Source organism: Gossypium hirsutum, chromosome A10 (assembly GCF_007990345.1).
Source record: "Gossypium hirsutum isolate 1008001.06 chromosome A10, Gossypium_hirsutum_v2.1, whole genome shotgun sequence".
NCBI lineage: Eukaryota > Viridiplantae > Streptophyta > Magnoliopsida > Malvales > Malvaceae > Gossypium > Gossypium hirsutum.
The window spans coordinates 3,721,963-3,739,093 of NC_053433.1; the positions used below are offsets into that span (position 1 = coordinate 3,721,963).

Genomic DNA, 17,131 nt, shown 5'->3' on the forward strand with positions numbered 1-17,131 from the left:
TATCTTGCACTAAAACAGTTTTGGACAGCAGCAGTAGTCTAACTTTGAAAAATCACCAAAAATTGTAGAAATCGAATTATAGGATGAATAAAATATTAAATTAAATCTTATTAAATCTAGTTTCTTATAGAAGAAATTATGTAAGCAATGGAATTGTAAATCATGATATATAATAAAATTTGTGAGACAAGGTCAGAATGATTTCAGGTTCCCCTGTTATGACTTTGGAAAATTATCAAAAATTGGAGAAAAATAATTAGAGGCTTAAATTTATATGTTTAGAATCATGAATGAGTATATTTTCAAGAGAAATAAACAGGAACATCATTCAAATTCTGTATGAGGAGATAGTTAATTTTTAGTGAAGAAGGGTCAGAACTGTGGGACAGCAGAACAGGGGTAACTTTAAAGAATAAACTGTACTTATTGGCTAAACGAAAAATTCTGAAAATTTTATGGTAAGAAGATATATGAGTTTAGTTTCAGGAAAATTAGCAGATCTTAATTTGGAGTTCTATAGCTTTAGATATAAATAATTTAGTGACTATGACACAGATGGAGAGCTTGAATATTCATAAAAGTAAATAATAAAATTATAGATAATGTTACTTACAAGTGTGTTATATACATTAAGGATATGGAATGGAGAGGAGGAGGAGGAAAAATATGTATGAATATTCATCTAGCATGGCTAATTTGCATGTTTTAGGCTTAAGAACTAAATTGAATAAAAGTAAAACTTTATGGGTAATTTTGTAAAAAAGTTAGAAATGACCAAATTGCATGAAATGGATTATTTTATTATTTAAATTAAAAAATTGAGTGAAATTATTTATTTAGTTCAATATCGGGGAAAAACATGTTTTAGGGATTAAATTGAAAAGCGTTGAAATTATGGAAAATTCTGATATTTTATAGAATTCATGGACCTTTATCAATATGTATGAGAATAATAGCTGGAAATATGGATTAAATTGCAATAATTTTATTTTCTTGACCTTAAGGATGAAATCGTCGTTAATTAAAATTTTAAGGGCAAAATGGTAATTTTGCCTAGAGCATGAATTAAATGCATTAGGATATGAAATGAATGAAAATGATGATCAAATTTATTTATAAATATCCGGACGACTCAAATACGAGACTTGATCTTAGAAAAGAAAAGATATCGGATTAATGAAATTATAAACACAAACAAGCAATGAGGTAAGTTTGTGTAACTTGAATTGTAAATACTTGAAATATGTGGTTATGTGATGAAAATATGATTTGAATGTTTAATTCATGACAATTGATGAAATGTTGATAATACTCGATATAAATTGAAAATAAATCCCGGTTGAATGGAATGGAATTCGATGGATCATTGGAAAAGGAATTGATGGAAAAAAGAATCTAGCCCGGACTGGTGATCCTATCCTGATATAGCCCTCTCGAAGAATACGTGTAAAATGGATTTAGCCTGGACGAGTAATCCGAATGAGGGTCTGAATTTAGCCTAGACTAGTAATTCAGATCCAAGCTCATTAGAGTAATTATCATTACAGGGGATTTAGCCTGGACTGGTAATCCCGACAATACTCTATGAGTTTATATTACAGGGGATTTAGCCTGGACTGGTAATCCCGCTGTAAGGATGAGGTTTGCGGGAGTGTGCTTTCTGAAATGAAATATGTAAGACCATGGCTGAAAGATACCATGGCAACATGATATGAAATGTATAAGACCATGGTTGAAAGATACCATGACAACGTGATATGAAATGAATAAGACCATGGTTGAAAGATAACATGGCAACATGATATGAAATGTGTAAGACCATGGTTGAAAGATACCATGGCAACATGACGAGAAATGAATAAGACCATGGTTGAAAGATACCATGGCAATATGACGGGAAATGAATAAGACCATGGTTGAAAGATACCATGGCAACATGACGGGAAATTAATAAGACCATGGTTGAAAGAGAATAAAACCATGGTTGAAAGATACCATGGCAACATGACGGGAAATGAATAAGATCATGGTTGAAAGATACCATGGCAGCGTGACATGAAATGAACAAGACCATGGTTGAAAGATACCATGGCAACATGACAGAAAATGAGTAAGACCATAGTTGAAAGACACTATGGCATCATGTCAAAGATAAATAAGACCGTGGATGGGAGACACTATGACACCTATTAAAAAATTGATATTCAGGTAATATGTATCAGAAGACGAATGGTTGTGTGAAATGTTTAGAAGAACTGGTCATATTGAAATATATGTACAAAATAGTTGTATGAAATAATTAAGAAGATAGATAAACGAAATAAGTATAAGTACATGGAATATAATTTATGTTAAGTTTGATATAAACTATTACCAGAATAAATATACATAAAATATATGGAAATGATGGAGCATGAAATATTGATATAATGAAATGAATAATCTATACTTAAGAAGAAATGGTAAGAGAATAATATGTTTCTTGACATGTACATATATGATTATCTTTGATATATTGATACAAGGAAATTTTGTAAGTAAAGATAATTATTAAATTCAAGTGTGACATGTCGAGAAAATAAGTATATCAATGTTGAATTTATATGAAATATGTACGAGTGTACTAACAATGTTGTTGTTTGATGCTTATACAAGTGCCAAGTTGTTGATTAAATGGTAATATATTTATTTATATGACACATTGAATCGGTAAATATTTAATTGAATTTTTTTAGATGATCTGCAAATTTTAGTAATGTTCTGACACCCTGTTTCGACTGCGGATATGGGTTAGGAGTGTTACACAGCATTCCGTACACGGTATGGACATTATGAATTTTTGGTGATGCCATTTGGGTTAACAAATGCTCCGGCTGCTTTTATGGATCTTATGAATCAGATTTTCCAATCGTACTTGGATCAGTTTGTAGTAGTTTTTATTGATGATATTCAAGTATGTTCGAAGTCTAAAACTGAACATGAGCAGCATCTTCGAATTGTTTTGCAAATATTACGAGAGAAACAATTATATGGGAAATTGAGTAAGTGTGAGTTTTGGTTAACGGAGGTTGTATTCCTTGGTCATATAGTATCAGCAGACGGGATTAGAGTAGATCCAAAGAAGATTGAAGCCATACTTCAGTAGAAAGTTCCCAGAAATGTGTCAGAGCTACGTAGTTTTCTTGGGTTGGCCGGATATTATCGAAGGTTTGTGAATGGATTTTCAAAAATAGCTTTACTAATGAAAAAATTACTATAAAAGAATATTCCGTTTGTTTGGAGTGGGTAGTGTCAGAAAAGTTTTGAAATGTTGAAGCAAATGTTGACAGAGGCACCAGTATTGACTTTGCTAGAGTCGGGAAAAGATTTCGTTGTGTACAATAATGCTTCTTTAAATGGTCTCAGGTGTGTATTGATGCAAAATGGAAAGGTAATTGCTTATGTTTCACGGCAATTGAAACATCATTAACGCAATTATCTGACACATGATCTAGAATTAACAGCAGTGATATTTGCCTTGAAGATTTGGAGACATTATTTATACGGCGAAAAGTGTTATATTTACACTGATAATAAAAGTCTCAAGTGTATCTTCTGTCACAGAAAGAGTTGAATTTGAGATAGCGTCGGTGTCGGTGGATAAAATTTTTAAAAGATTATGATGGTGTTATTGACTATCATCTGGGTAAAGTTAACTGGTAGCTGACGCGTTAAGTAGAAAAGCTGCAATTGAGTTAAGAGCAATGTTTGCACAGCTCAGTATTGTTGATGATGGAAGTATTCTGGCTGAATTGAGAGTAAAATCAGTAATGTTTGATCAAATTAGAACAACACAGTTAGAAGATGAAAAGTTAATGAAGAAGAGGAAGACGGTACAGAATAGTACAACAGGGAACTTTAGTATTGATGAAAATGATTGTCTGAGATTTCAGAATCGACTTTGTAACTACTTCTGAAATTAAGGAATTGATTCTTCGAGAAGCTCATAATAGTCAGTTTGCATTACATCCCGGAGGAACGAAGATGTACCGTGATTTACGGGAACTGTATTAGTGGCCAGGTATGGAAAGAGATGTAGTGGAATATGTAGGTAAATGTTTAACATGTCAGTGAGTCAAAGCTAAACATCAGGTTCCAACTGGTTTACTTCAGCCTATTAGTATTCCTGAATGGAAATGGGACCGAATAACGATAGATTTTGTAACTGGGTTGCCACTGTCTACGAGTAAAAAGAATGCTATCTAGGTAATCGTTGATCGACTTACGAAATCAGCTCATTTTATAGCCGTCAGAACTGACTAGTCACTACAAAAACTTACGGAGGTGTATATTCGAGAAATTGTAAGGTTACATAGTATTCCTGTATCAATAATTTCTAATCGAGATCAATGGTTTACATCAAGGTTCTGAAAACAGTTGCATGAGTCTCTCAGTAATTGACTTTATTTTAGTACAGCTTTTAATCCACAGAATGATGGACAGTCAGAACGAGTTATTCAGATTTTAGAAGACATACTCCGAGCTTGTATCATTGATTTTGAATCAGGTTGGGAACGTTATCTATATTGGCTGAGTTTGTGTATGATAATAGTTTCCAATCAAGTATTCAGATGGCACTGTATGAAGCTTTGTATGGTCGAAGATGTCGATCACCAGTGTGTTGGATAGAACTGAATGAAAGAAAAGTAGTTGGTTCAGAGTTAATTCAAGAAACGGAAAACACTGTTAGAAAGATTCGAGAACGATTGAAAGCAGCTTTTGACAGGCAGAAATCGTATGCAGATTTGAAACGACGGGACATTGAGTACTCAGTTGGAGACAAAGTATTTCTTAAAGTCTCTTATTGGAAGAAAATTTTGAGATTCGGTCGGAAGGGTAAATTAAGTCCACGATACATTGGACCGTATGAGATTATAGAAAGAATTGGACCAGTAGCATATCGCTTAGCTTTACCTCTTGAATTACAGAAGATTCATGATGTTTTCCATGTTTCTATGTTAAGAAGATACTGATCAGATCCTTCTCATGTGATTCCAATTGAAGATATAGAGATTCGACCTGATTTGTCATATGAAGAAGAACCAGTTAAGATATTAGCACGTGAAGTAAAGGAATTACGTAATAAACGAGTTCCTTTAGTAAAAGTGTTGTGGAGAAGTCATAATATTGAAGAAGCAACATGGGAACCGGAAGATACAATGAGATTACAGTACCTCCACCTCTTTTCAGGTAAATTTCGAAGACGAAATTTATTAAGGCGGGGAGAAATGTAATGACCCAAATTTTAAGGTCATTGGAAAAATTAAAATTTTCCGGTCATTATTTTTGCGAAATGAATTCGTATAAATTTATTAGAAATATTTACGAAGCTAGTAGTGTAGTTGATTAGACTTTGATTAAGGGAATTAGCTTAAATTAAGGCTAATTTAGTGAAAAGACTAGATTGAATAAAGTGTGAATGTTTAATTATAAATTGTAGGAAAGCCAAGGGACTAAATTAGCAATTAGGCCATAAGGTGACAAATGTATGGTAAAAATAAATAAAATATGTAAAAACATAAATGGTACACATGTAAGAAACATGTGTATTTTCTTATTTTATAAGAAAATAATAATAATGATTAAAGTATGTTGTAATATAATATAATAAAGTAATTAAATAAAACAAATAAAATAAAAGAAAGAAATAAAAGAAAGAATGAAAACGAAACAGAGCAGGGAAAGAAAGAAAGAAAAAGGAAAAGAAAAAGAAAAGGAAAATTTAGGGTTTTGGAGTTCCAAGCTTGATTGATAAGTCAATTTGATCCCTTTTTTCTTGTAATTTTGATGTCTATGGAATCCTAGGAAAGAATACTACTTGAGTTATGTTGAAATTTAGAAAGTTATTTAATTTTTAAATGTTGATTAAGTTGAATAAATGAAAGAATTAAGTGTTAATTTGATGGAAATTCAAGTTAGAAGTAGAAGGATTAAATTGTGAAAGAAAATATAGGTCTTGCAATAATAGGGATTGAATTGAGAAGATGTTATAATTAGTGTTTTATGTTGTAAATTTAAGAGTTGGAATAGTTTAAAATGATAATTGGATGAAAATATAAGATTTGTTTTGAAGAAAAAGAATAGTTATGGTGGAAGGACTAAATTGGAAATTAAGTAAAAGATACATGGAAATACAAGAGTGTGTTATTAAATAATATATATTGATAATTTTAAATGTTAAATTTTATGTAGCCAACGTAGTACTAGAAACATCATCGAAAAAAGGAAAGGAGAAAGTGAACGAGAATATCGAGTAAACTCGAGAAATTTAGTTTGTATTTCTATAAACTATGCTTAATGATTTAATACAATGTAATTACTATTTTTAGTAGTTAGAATGTATAATGAATGATATGATAGATGTAATGGGCCAAATTTGCCTGGCCCGTATAAAGACAAGAACCAAAACGAAAATACAAAAAAAAAATCACAAAAAAATATGTATACCACAGTCCAGGTCTTTGGTACAAAGCAGCCCAAATACATTAACCCTAGCCCGATACCCATCATGAGCCCAAATCGAAACAAGCCCAATAGGCCCATTCCCTTAACAGCTCCAGAAACCTTAGGTCTCCCCCTCTTTTCGTTTTGCGCCACAACCAAGAAACAGCCCCATACCTCCACTACAGCAGTCCCATACCTCTACAGCCCTCGTACGCCACGCCTGCGCCCCGTACGCATGCCAACAAACTTTGTACCTGCAGGAAGGAAACAAAAACAGCAGTGACTGGAAACAAGTATATTGTATTTTTTCGGTTTATTTCCTTTTTCGGCTATAAAAGCCCAGCTTTTAATCTTTGTAAGGGGGGAAAGAAGAGGACAGCAAGGAAATTTGTATTTTTTGATTTTCTTTTCTTTTCTCGGCTATAAAGCTGAGGATAGTCAAATGTAAAGAGAAGGCCCACGGTATCTGTACACACGCACAGAGAATAGAGAAAAAGCAATTTAAGATTAGCAAAGTTGATTTCAAGCCTTCTTTTGTCCTCTCTTATGATTTCTTTTTTTTAGTTTATTTTTTTCATTTGGTTCGGATTTTTTTTTAGTATGTGAGTCAATCCCAATGAAAGCCCGAATACTTCAGAAATACTGAGGTAAAGGCGAGGGAACAAATAGTGTTGAATCTTTGCTCTATGAACCTATCTTCGTTTAAAAAAAAAAGAGTGAAATTTGAAGTTTTTTTTTTAAAAAAATAATAATAAATGAGGGAAGAAAATACTTACCAAATTTCTCTAGGCATGGTCGAACGCCTTCAACGAGGAAGATGGGTACTGTCTGCATGCTGTTGATCACCACAACAATGGTGGTTCGGCTGCTAGCGAAAGAAACCCTAGAAATTTGCTTCCAAGGCTGTGATTTTCGGCTTAAAAATGGGGCTGCGTTTGAGATGGAAAATGGGGAAAGAAAGGTTTTAAATAACCTTTTAACAAAGTAGTGATGTTTGCATAAATAAAGGCCCGCGTGTCAACTCATTTGGCGGGCCCAATCTGCACATTATCACTCAAAAGTGGGGAATTTTCTTGGCGGGTCCTTTCCCTTGCGCACAACATTCAATTTGCGCCCAATTTGCCTACCTTATGTTTTAAAATTTGGCCTTCTAATTTGTGCGTTGTTTTATTTTGATCCGCGGTTCGTTGCAGCATTGTGTGGGCGTGAGATATTTGCAATTCAAGTCCCAGCATATTTGTGCGCGTAACACATTGACTCTATTTTGCAATTATTTATTTGTAAATTGTTTCTCCTGTTTTAACTTTATTTCAATTAAGTCTTATCCTCATTACTTTATTTACTGCACATAAAATTTCTTTTACATGCTAGAGTATTGATTGTGATATTTTGTTGCTTTGGGTAATTGAATTTCGTTTTAAAAAAAAACATGATCCTTTTATTTATTCTATTATTTTAATAATTGGTATGTATAATTTGTAATAAGATTTATTTTAGTTTATGTATACTTTTAATTTTATCTTATTTTATAATTTGTTTTGAATCTATTAACTTATTTTAATGTATATATTCTTTTTGTTATTTAAAGGGAAACCCACCTACTTTATGTGTTGTTTAAATTATTACTAAGTACATACTTGGTTCTTTGACCTACACACATTATTAAAGCCATGCTTTTATACATATATATATATTTTTTTTTAAAAAGAAAAATATATATTTTATATAATTGTGTTTTTTAAAATTTATTATATATATAATTTATAATAAAATTAAGTTAATCTGGTTTTAATTAAACAATATTTTGACATACAATTATTTCTAACATTTCTTCACAAGTATATAATCCATATTAAATTATTTTTACTATGGTACATGTTATTATTTTCATATAACTTTATGTAAATATTTTTCTATGTATGTATCCTCTTTCAAAGTTATTTATATGTATAATATATTTCTTTTAAGAACCCTATTTTAAATCGTATAATTTATTTATTGTACACACTCTCATATTATCCTTATGTATTATATTTTTTATATATATATATTTTGTTACTTATATAACTTATATATTAACTTCGTTTCTTTCATACCTTATAAATTTCATTTTTTTAAAATAATTATACCCAATTTTACTTGTATATACATGTCTCATAAATTTATTTTGTATATTATTTTCATTCCTTCATATTTAATACATTACTTGAGTTATCATGTGAATTATCAATTTTTAAATGAGTTGGTGTTTTAAATGTTTCATATATAATTTGATTTGAACTTTGTATTTTATAATAACTATTTCAATAAACATGTATTTTAAGTTTTTATGCAAATTTGTCAACTTATATACGTATTATATGATTACTAACTCATCATTATGTTGAAAATGTCTTAGTTTCTAATTCCATTTTGTTTCATATATATATATATATATATATATATATATATCTTTTTTTGTTTTGTGCATCATTTTATTTTGTGGCATGTTATTGTGTGTATTGTTTTGGTTGTGTTGAATTGTTACATTATTATTTTCGTCATTGTATTACGATATCAATTATTTCCTACGCATGATTGTAATCAGATTATATTTTTTTTGGTTAATTGTATTTAATTTTTAGTTCGGTAATTGATTGTATCTTATGTGTACACATTATCCTCTATCATCATTTTCCATTTGGTTTATGAAATATGGTTTTATAAAATTCAAATCTTTATGATCAATTTTGTCCTATTTCAAAACGCATTAAGACGCTTTAAGCTAGTTTTATGATTATTCATTCAAAAATTCTTCAAAACGAAGACGAGATTCGATGTTTGGCAATTCGCGGAATCGTGCCCTAACGTGTTGGGTTGCAATTTTGCGTTTGCTCAAAATAATCGAATAGCACTTCAAAATTTCACTCACGTCTTTTAAAATTCTTCAAAACGAAGACAAGATTCGATACTTAGCAATTCGCGGAATCGTGCCCTAACGTGTTGGGTTGCAATTTCGCGTTTGCTCAAAGTAATCGAGTATCCCTTCAAAATTTCATTCATATCTTCTAAAAATTATTTAAAACGAAGGCAACATTCGGCATTTGACAATTCGAGAATCATGCCCTATCGTGCTGGGTTGTGATTTCTCGTTTGTTCAAAACAATCGAATATTCTTTTATATTCTCACTCATGTTTATAAAAAAATACTTAAAAACGAAAACGATGTTCAACGTTTGGCGATTTGAGAATCGTGCCCTATCGTGCTGGGTTGCGCTTTTTCATTGGTTCAAAACAATTGAAGATCCCTTCGAAATTTCACACGTATTTTATAAGGAAAAGCAACGGTCAATGTTTGGAAATTCGAGGAATCGTACCTTACTGTACTGGGCTTCGATTTTTCGTTGGACTAAATAGTTGAGCATCCTTTTGTAATTCTCGAATTATAAACTTTCGAACATCGAAACAAGAAGAATTTGGCAACCAACTCGGGTTACTCAAACGTTATAAAAAAAACCACATTTCAAAAACTTTTTAATTTTAGACATAAGGACAGTATTTAATCGATTTGGTACCAGTTTTGGGCGTAGTGAGGGTGCTAACCCTTCCTCATACTTAACCGACTCCTGAGCCCATTTTCTCACACTTTTGTAGACCATAATCGGTGTTTTAGTAAACCGAAAATGTTTTATTAAAATAACCAAATTCTTAGGTGACCCGATCACACCAAAGCAAAAGGATCAGTGGCGACTCCATGTATTTGTTTTTCCAAAGTCGATTCCCCATTTTTTATTAAATTTAAAATTTTTTAAATCAAAGGATGGTTTCGACAATAGAAATTATTACTGCTTTTGTATTGAAATGTAACGATTTGTACACCCTATTAACAAGTGTCGGACTAGTCGGATATAATTGGCATGTCATAGGATTGGAAGTGTTCAGGGATATTTCGACTGTGTGTCGATGAGACACTATATGTGCCGACTACTGTGACTATTTTGGATTCGTTTCGAAAAGGTACTTTGTACCTGACTATGACTGTTACTGCTACTGTTACTGTTACCCTACGGTGTATTCCGGTTTCGGCCGATGAAACACTGTACATTATCCCCGGTGTGTGGGTTGGATCCGTGTATCCGTCCAGGTCTGAGTTATGTTAATAGGGGTAATTGAAAGTACTAAAGACAAATACTGACTGCTACTGATTATGTGACTGTGACTGTTATACAAGTATTGAAAGATATTGAATGATATGAAAAGTATAAAAAGAATTGTTTAAATACATTTAAGAGCTATAAGTCAAAGCAAGTGATGAAGCTAATAAGATTATGAAATAAAAAGTTATGTTACAATGTATATACATAGCTTATTATTGTTTAAGTATTCGTTTATAGAAATAACACTGAGTGTATACTCAGCGTACGGTATGTTTCCGTGCGCAGGTCTAGGTACGAAAGAAAGTTAAGGACTCAGCATCCAAGCTAATCCTGGACTCAAAGTGGTGAATACTTTTCTTTTGGTAAAATGGCATTGTTAAGGTGTTATTTTGTATATGATAGTGTATAAACATGAAAGTTGTTGAAGCATGATATGAAATATGCATATTTTGGTAGTTAAACTTACATGAGTTTGACTAGTATGATAATGTTGTATAATTTTGATATGAATTGTGGTACATAATTCTTAAGAGGTATTGAATAGAATGAATGAGTATTTGCTAAGTTTGAATGACATTAATTTTGTAACACCCCCTACCCGTATCCATTGCCGGAATAGCGTACGAGGCATTACCGGAGTTTACTGAACATTTTCAGATAATTCTGAGTCATTTATTATTCATATTTTAGAAATAATCATAACGTCTCTCTATTGGGCCCTCGAAGCCCCAAACATACATTAGAAACCAACCGGAATTAAATCGAGATTATAAAAAAATATTTCGCAAAATCTTAAATTTTATTTTCATCTAAGTACTTACTATTTCAATGCTCCTTATAATTAAACATGTTACCGTTCAATCAATAGTTTGGCACTTGGCTAAGCGTCAAACAACATCATTGTTAGTATACTTGCACACATTTCATGTAAATTCAACATTGATATACTTATTTTCTCTACATATCGCACTTGAGTTTAATAATAGTCTCAACTTACATAATTTCCTTGTATCAACATATCAAAGATAATCATATATGTACATGTCATGAAACATATCATGCTCTTACCGTTTCTTCATAAGCATATATCATTCATTTCATTATATAAATATTTCATGCTCCATCATTTCCATATATTTAATGTATATTTATTCCGGTAATAGTTTATATCAAACTTGACATAAATTATATTCCATGTACTTATACTTATTTCGTTTATTTATCTTCATAATTATTTCATACAACTATTTTGTACATATATTTCCATATGACCAGTTCTTGTAAACATTTCACACAACCATTTCATATAACCATTCGTCATCTGATAAGTATTACCTGAATATCAATTGTTCAATAGATGTCATAGCGTCTCCCATCCACGGTCTTATTTATCTTTGACATGATGCCATAGTGTCTTTCAACTATGGTCTTACTCATTCATTTTCTGTCATGTTGCCATAGTATCTTTCAACCATGGTCTTATTCTTTTCATGTCACGTTGCCATAGTGTCTTTCAACTATGGTCTTATTCATTCATTTTCTATCACGTTGCCATAGTATCTTTCAACCATGGTTTTACACATTTCATATCACGTTGCCATGGTATCTTTCAACCATGGTCTTGCGCATTTCATATCACATTGCCATGGTATCTTTCAACTATGGTCTTACACATTTCATATCACGTTGCGATGGTATCTTTCAACCATGGTCTTAGGCATTTCATATCAGGTTGCCATGCTATCTTTCAACCATGGTCTTACACATTTCATATCAGGTTGCCATGGTATCTTTCAACCATGGTCTTACACATTTCATATCAGGTTGCCATGGTATCTTTCAACCATGGTCTTACACATTTCATATCAGGTTGCCATGGTATCTTTCAACCATGGTCTTACACATTTCATATTAGGTTGCCATGCTAGATGAATATTCATACATATTTTTCCTCCTCCTCCTCTCTATTCTACATCCTTAGTGTATATAACACACTTGTAAGTAACATTATCTATAATTTTTATTATTTACTTTTATGAATATTCAAGCTGTCCATCTGTGTCATAGTCACTAAATTATTTATAACTCAAGCTACGGAACTCTAAATTAAATCCGTTAATTTTCCCTGAAACTAGACTCATATATATTCTTACCATAAAATTTTCAGAATTTTTAGTTTAGCCATTAGGTACAGTTTATTCTTTAAATTCACCCCTATTCTGCTGTCTGATAGTTCCGACCCTTCTTCACTAAAAATTAATTATCTCACAGTACAGAACTCGGATAATATTTCCGTTGATTTCTCCTGAAAATAGACTCATTATGAATTCTAAAAATATAACTTTAAGCCTCTAATTATTTTTATTCAATTTTTTGTGATTTTTCAAAGTCAGAACAGGGAACCTAAATTCATTCTGACCTTGTCTCACAAAATTCATTATATCTCACAATTTACAATTGAATTGCTTACACCATTTCTTCTATAAGAAACTAGACTCAATAAGATTTAATTCCATATTTTATTAATCCTCTAATTAAATTTCTACAATTTTTTGTGATTTTTCAAACTTAGACTACTGCTGCTGTCCAAAATAGTTTTAGTGCAAAATGTTGATTTTCTACTTTTTATTTCAATTTAATCCTAACTAAATTCACTCACTTTTCTATCTTAATTCATACTTTATTTCTACTCAATTTTTAACTAAACTCATACTTAACTATTAAATTTCCAGCATATTTTCCTAATTTCGAAATTTCATCAATTTAGTCCATACAACATAAAACTTATGAATTACTTTACAATTCAATCCTTATTTCATTTCTAACTTGAATTCCTATCAATCTAACCCCTAATTCATCTTTTTATTCAACATGAACAATATTTAAAAATCTAATAACTTTCAAAATATTCACTTAATTTCATCAAAACCTTGTCCCAAAGCTTCCAAAACATCAAAATTAAGTAAAAAGGGCTAAATTGACTTACCTATTTAACTTTCAAGCCTTGAAATCCCAATTTTTCCCTTTTTTCTTCTTTCTTTTTTTTTTCCTTCCTTTTTTTTCCCTGCTCTCTATTTCGTTTCATCCCTTCTTTCTTTTTCTATTCTTTTTCTTTTTTTTATTCCTTTTACTTTATATATATATATTATAATAACTTAATAATAGCTATAATAAAATATCTATTTAATATCCAATATCTATTTTACATTTGTATACACATATATTATTACATTTGTCTTTCTTTAATCTATTTATTATATAAATATCTTTTACTTAATAATAATATATAATTTATTAATATACTTATATAATAAGTAAATATACATATATTTTACAAATGTATGTATATTAGTATCACACATGTCACTATACATACCATACATTTGTCAATTTTTTATTTATTTATCATATAATATTAGTTTAATAATAATAAATACATTAATATTTACTTAAATAATAAGCAAATAAATATATGTATTACAAATGTGTGTATTATATTTATTATACTTGTATTTTATTTTTGCCATACACTTGGCACTCTTTTTGATTTATTTACTTATTTAGTCCTTTTAATTTTTTTATTCTATAATTAAACTTTCACACTTCATTCAATTTAATACTTTTACCTAATTATCCTTTATTTAAGCTAATTTGCTTCATTAAACTTTAATTAATCACTCTCTTAACTTCGTAAATATTTTTAATAAATATTTATAAATCTATTTTTCAGAAACAGAGACCCAAAAATGCACTTTTTTGATAACTGTAAAAATTCGGGTCATTACATATTTTGTATATGATAGTGTATAAACATGAAATTTGTTGAAGCATGATATGAAATATGCATATTTTGGTAGTTAAACTTACATGAGTTTGACTAGTATGATAATGTTGTATAATTTTGATATGAATTGTGGTACATAATTCTTAAGAGGTATTGAAGTGAATGAATGAATATTTGCTAAGTTTGAATGGCATAATGAATGATATTTTATTTAAGAACTATTAGTAAATGTTTGGACATGAAATAGATGTGTTTAGCATGTGAAAATAGCTTAAAAATGGTCAAAAATCATGTTTTCACACAACCAAGTCTCATGGGCGTGTGCCTAGGCCGTGTGAATAAGTTAGAATCTGCCCATGGTCTAGCCCCACGGGCATGTTCCAGGCCACACGGGCATGTTCCAAGCCATACGGGCGTGTGCCTCTATCTCCAATGAAAAATTTCTAAAGTTGCCAGTTTAGTCCCGAATCACTTCTAAAACATATATGGGGCACCGTAGGCCTGTATTAGGGACTTTATGATGAAATTTGATGAATATTGATCTGGAATATAAAGTGTATGACTGGGCTTTGTATAAATGCTAGTGTATAAGTCCAGTAATACCTCGTAGCCCTATTCCGATGACGGCATGGGGTTAGGTGGTGTTACACTAGCATACGGGCGTGTGACTTGACCATGTGAAAATTGCATGTAACACCCCTTAACCCTATCCTGTAGTAAGAACAGGACTACGGAGTATTACCGGTCACTACATTTCGATTACAATTAATAGAGAAAGAAATACAATTCAGTTCATAAAATATATCTTAATGTTTCTTTAATGAGCCCTCGAGACTTAAAATGTATGTTAAAACCAAACCGAGACTCAATCGGAAACTTATAAATTTTTTTATAAAATTCTTAAATTTCCTTTTTATGAACAGTACCACACGCCCGTGTGGCATATGTGACACGTCCGTGTGGCCACATCGTGTGGCTCACACGGCCTGGGCACGCCCGTGTTCTCTACCTGTGGAGCTCTCTGACTTTTGCCTATGTATAAATTAATTTCACACGGCCAAGACACACGCCCGTGTACTCAGCCCGTGTGGCAATCTGTTTTGTAGCATTTTAGGTGCAGGGGACACACGACCTAACAACATGCCCGTGTGCAAGCCGTGTGTCTCACACGGTCTAGTCACATGCCCGTGTGCCAGGCCGTGTGGACTCAGTAATGAGCCTGTCACACTTTACTAGTCAACCCTACAAATTTTAATCCATAACCAATACAAAACCAATTCAAACACATTTTAAATATTATCCAATACTTAACTTTAAACATTTATCATGTATCATTATCAATTATCAAATTATTTATTTCACTATTACAATCATAATCCAAAATAACACACTTAAGACATCCTAGGTACATGCCATTATCAACAATTAACATGCTTTACCTTATTGAGTTTGGGATCGACCTAAGATGCTGATTCAACGGTCTGACCTTAACCTAACCTACGCACGGAAACAAACCGTACGCTTAGTATGAACTCAGTGGTATTTTTATAATCCAAACACTTAATAGCATAATGTACACTTAAAATCATATAGCGATCATAAATATTCAAAGTACACTTAAAATCATATAGCGATCATAAATATTCAATCATTCATTTCATAGATAAATTCTTTATAACTCAATTAATCTTTATTATCTATCAACTCGATTAGCTTATCAAATAAATTTTCAAATCATCTGAACATTAATATTTTCCATTCATATGTCTTACTCATACTTTAGTTCACTATTCAGTATTCGTAAATAATATTTAACTATCACATTTCCTTCAATAATCTATTATATTTCAAGCCAAATATCAGTCAATATTTTTTAGTATCAATCAATTTATTATTATCATTCAATAATAATTAATTATTCAATAGCAATCGGTTATTCAGTAACGGTCAATTATTCAGTAGCAGTCAGTCTTTCAGTAATAGTCAATTATTCAGTACATTTATTTATCCCTATTAACATGACTCGGACTTGGACGGATACACGGATCCAACCCACACACCGGGATAGCATACAGTGTTTCATCGGCTAAAACCGGAATACACCGTATCAGTAATAGTAACGGTAATAGTAACAGTAGCGTACACAAAGTACCACATCGGAACAAATCTGGAACAGTAACAGTAATAGTAAGGTACAGAGTACCTGTTCGGAACGAATCTGGAATAGTAACAATAAGGCGACACTTATAATGTCTCATCAACACAAAGTCGGAATATCCCTGAACACTTCCAATCTTATGGCATGCCAACTATATCCGACTAGCCCGATAATGTTAATAGGGTATTCAGCAAACTTTCAGTTTTTCATTCAGTACATATTTCAGCTAATCATATATATTTTCAGTTCAATATATATATTTCAGTTAACTTTACATTAACAAATGTTCAAATTTCTCATTAATCATATATTTTCATATCAATTTCATCATTTCCCAAATCAATATATTATTCAATAAAACATACATTCATATTCAATACCACACCAATCACATATATTCAAATAAATTCAATATATTTTAACATATACCAATTAATCCATTTCAATCATAAAACACAATAATTGTTATCTTAACATTTGTCATTTACTATAAATAAAATATAACAATTAATAACTAAGTTTGGATTATAGAAATACAAACCGTAATTTCTGAGCTATCCCTCGTCCACT

The 17,131-nt window shown here is 31.1% G+C and overlaps 1 long non-coding RNA gene across 1 annotated transcript; it reads right to left on the reverse strand.

Moving 5' to 3' along the window:
* Window positions 1-6,377: 6,377 nt before the first annotated feature.
* On the reverse strand, window positions 6,378-7,769 carry LOC107935882 (uncharacterized). The gene is made up of 2 exons (XR_001694295.2): window positions 7,260-7,769; window positions 6,378-6,737 (listed from the first exon to the last, which is right to left on the reverse strand). It is a non-coding gene; the product is annotated as an uncharacterized lncRNA (long non-coding RNA).
* Window positions 7,770-17,131: the final 9,362 nt, after the last annotated feature.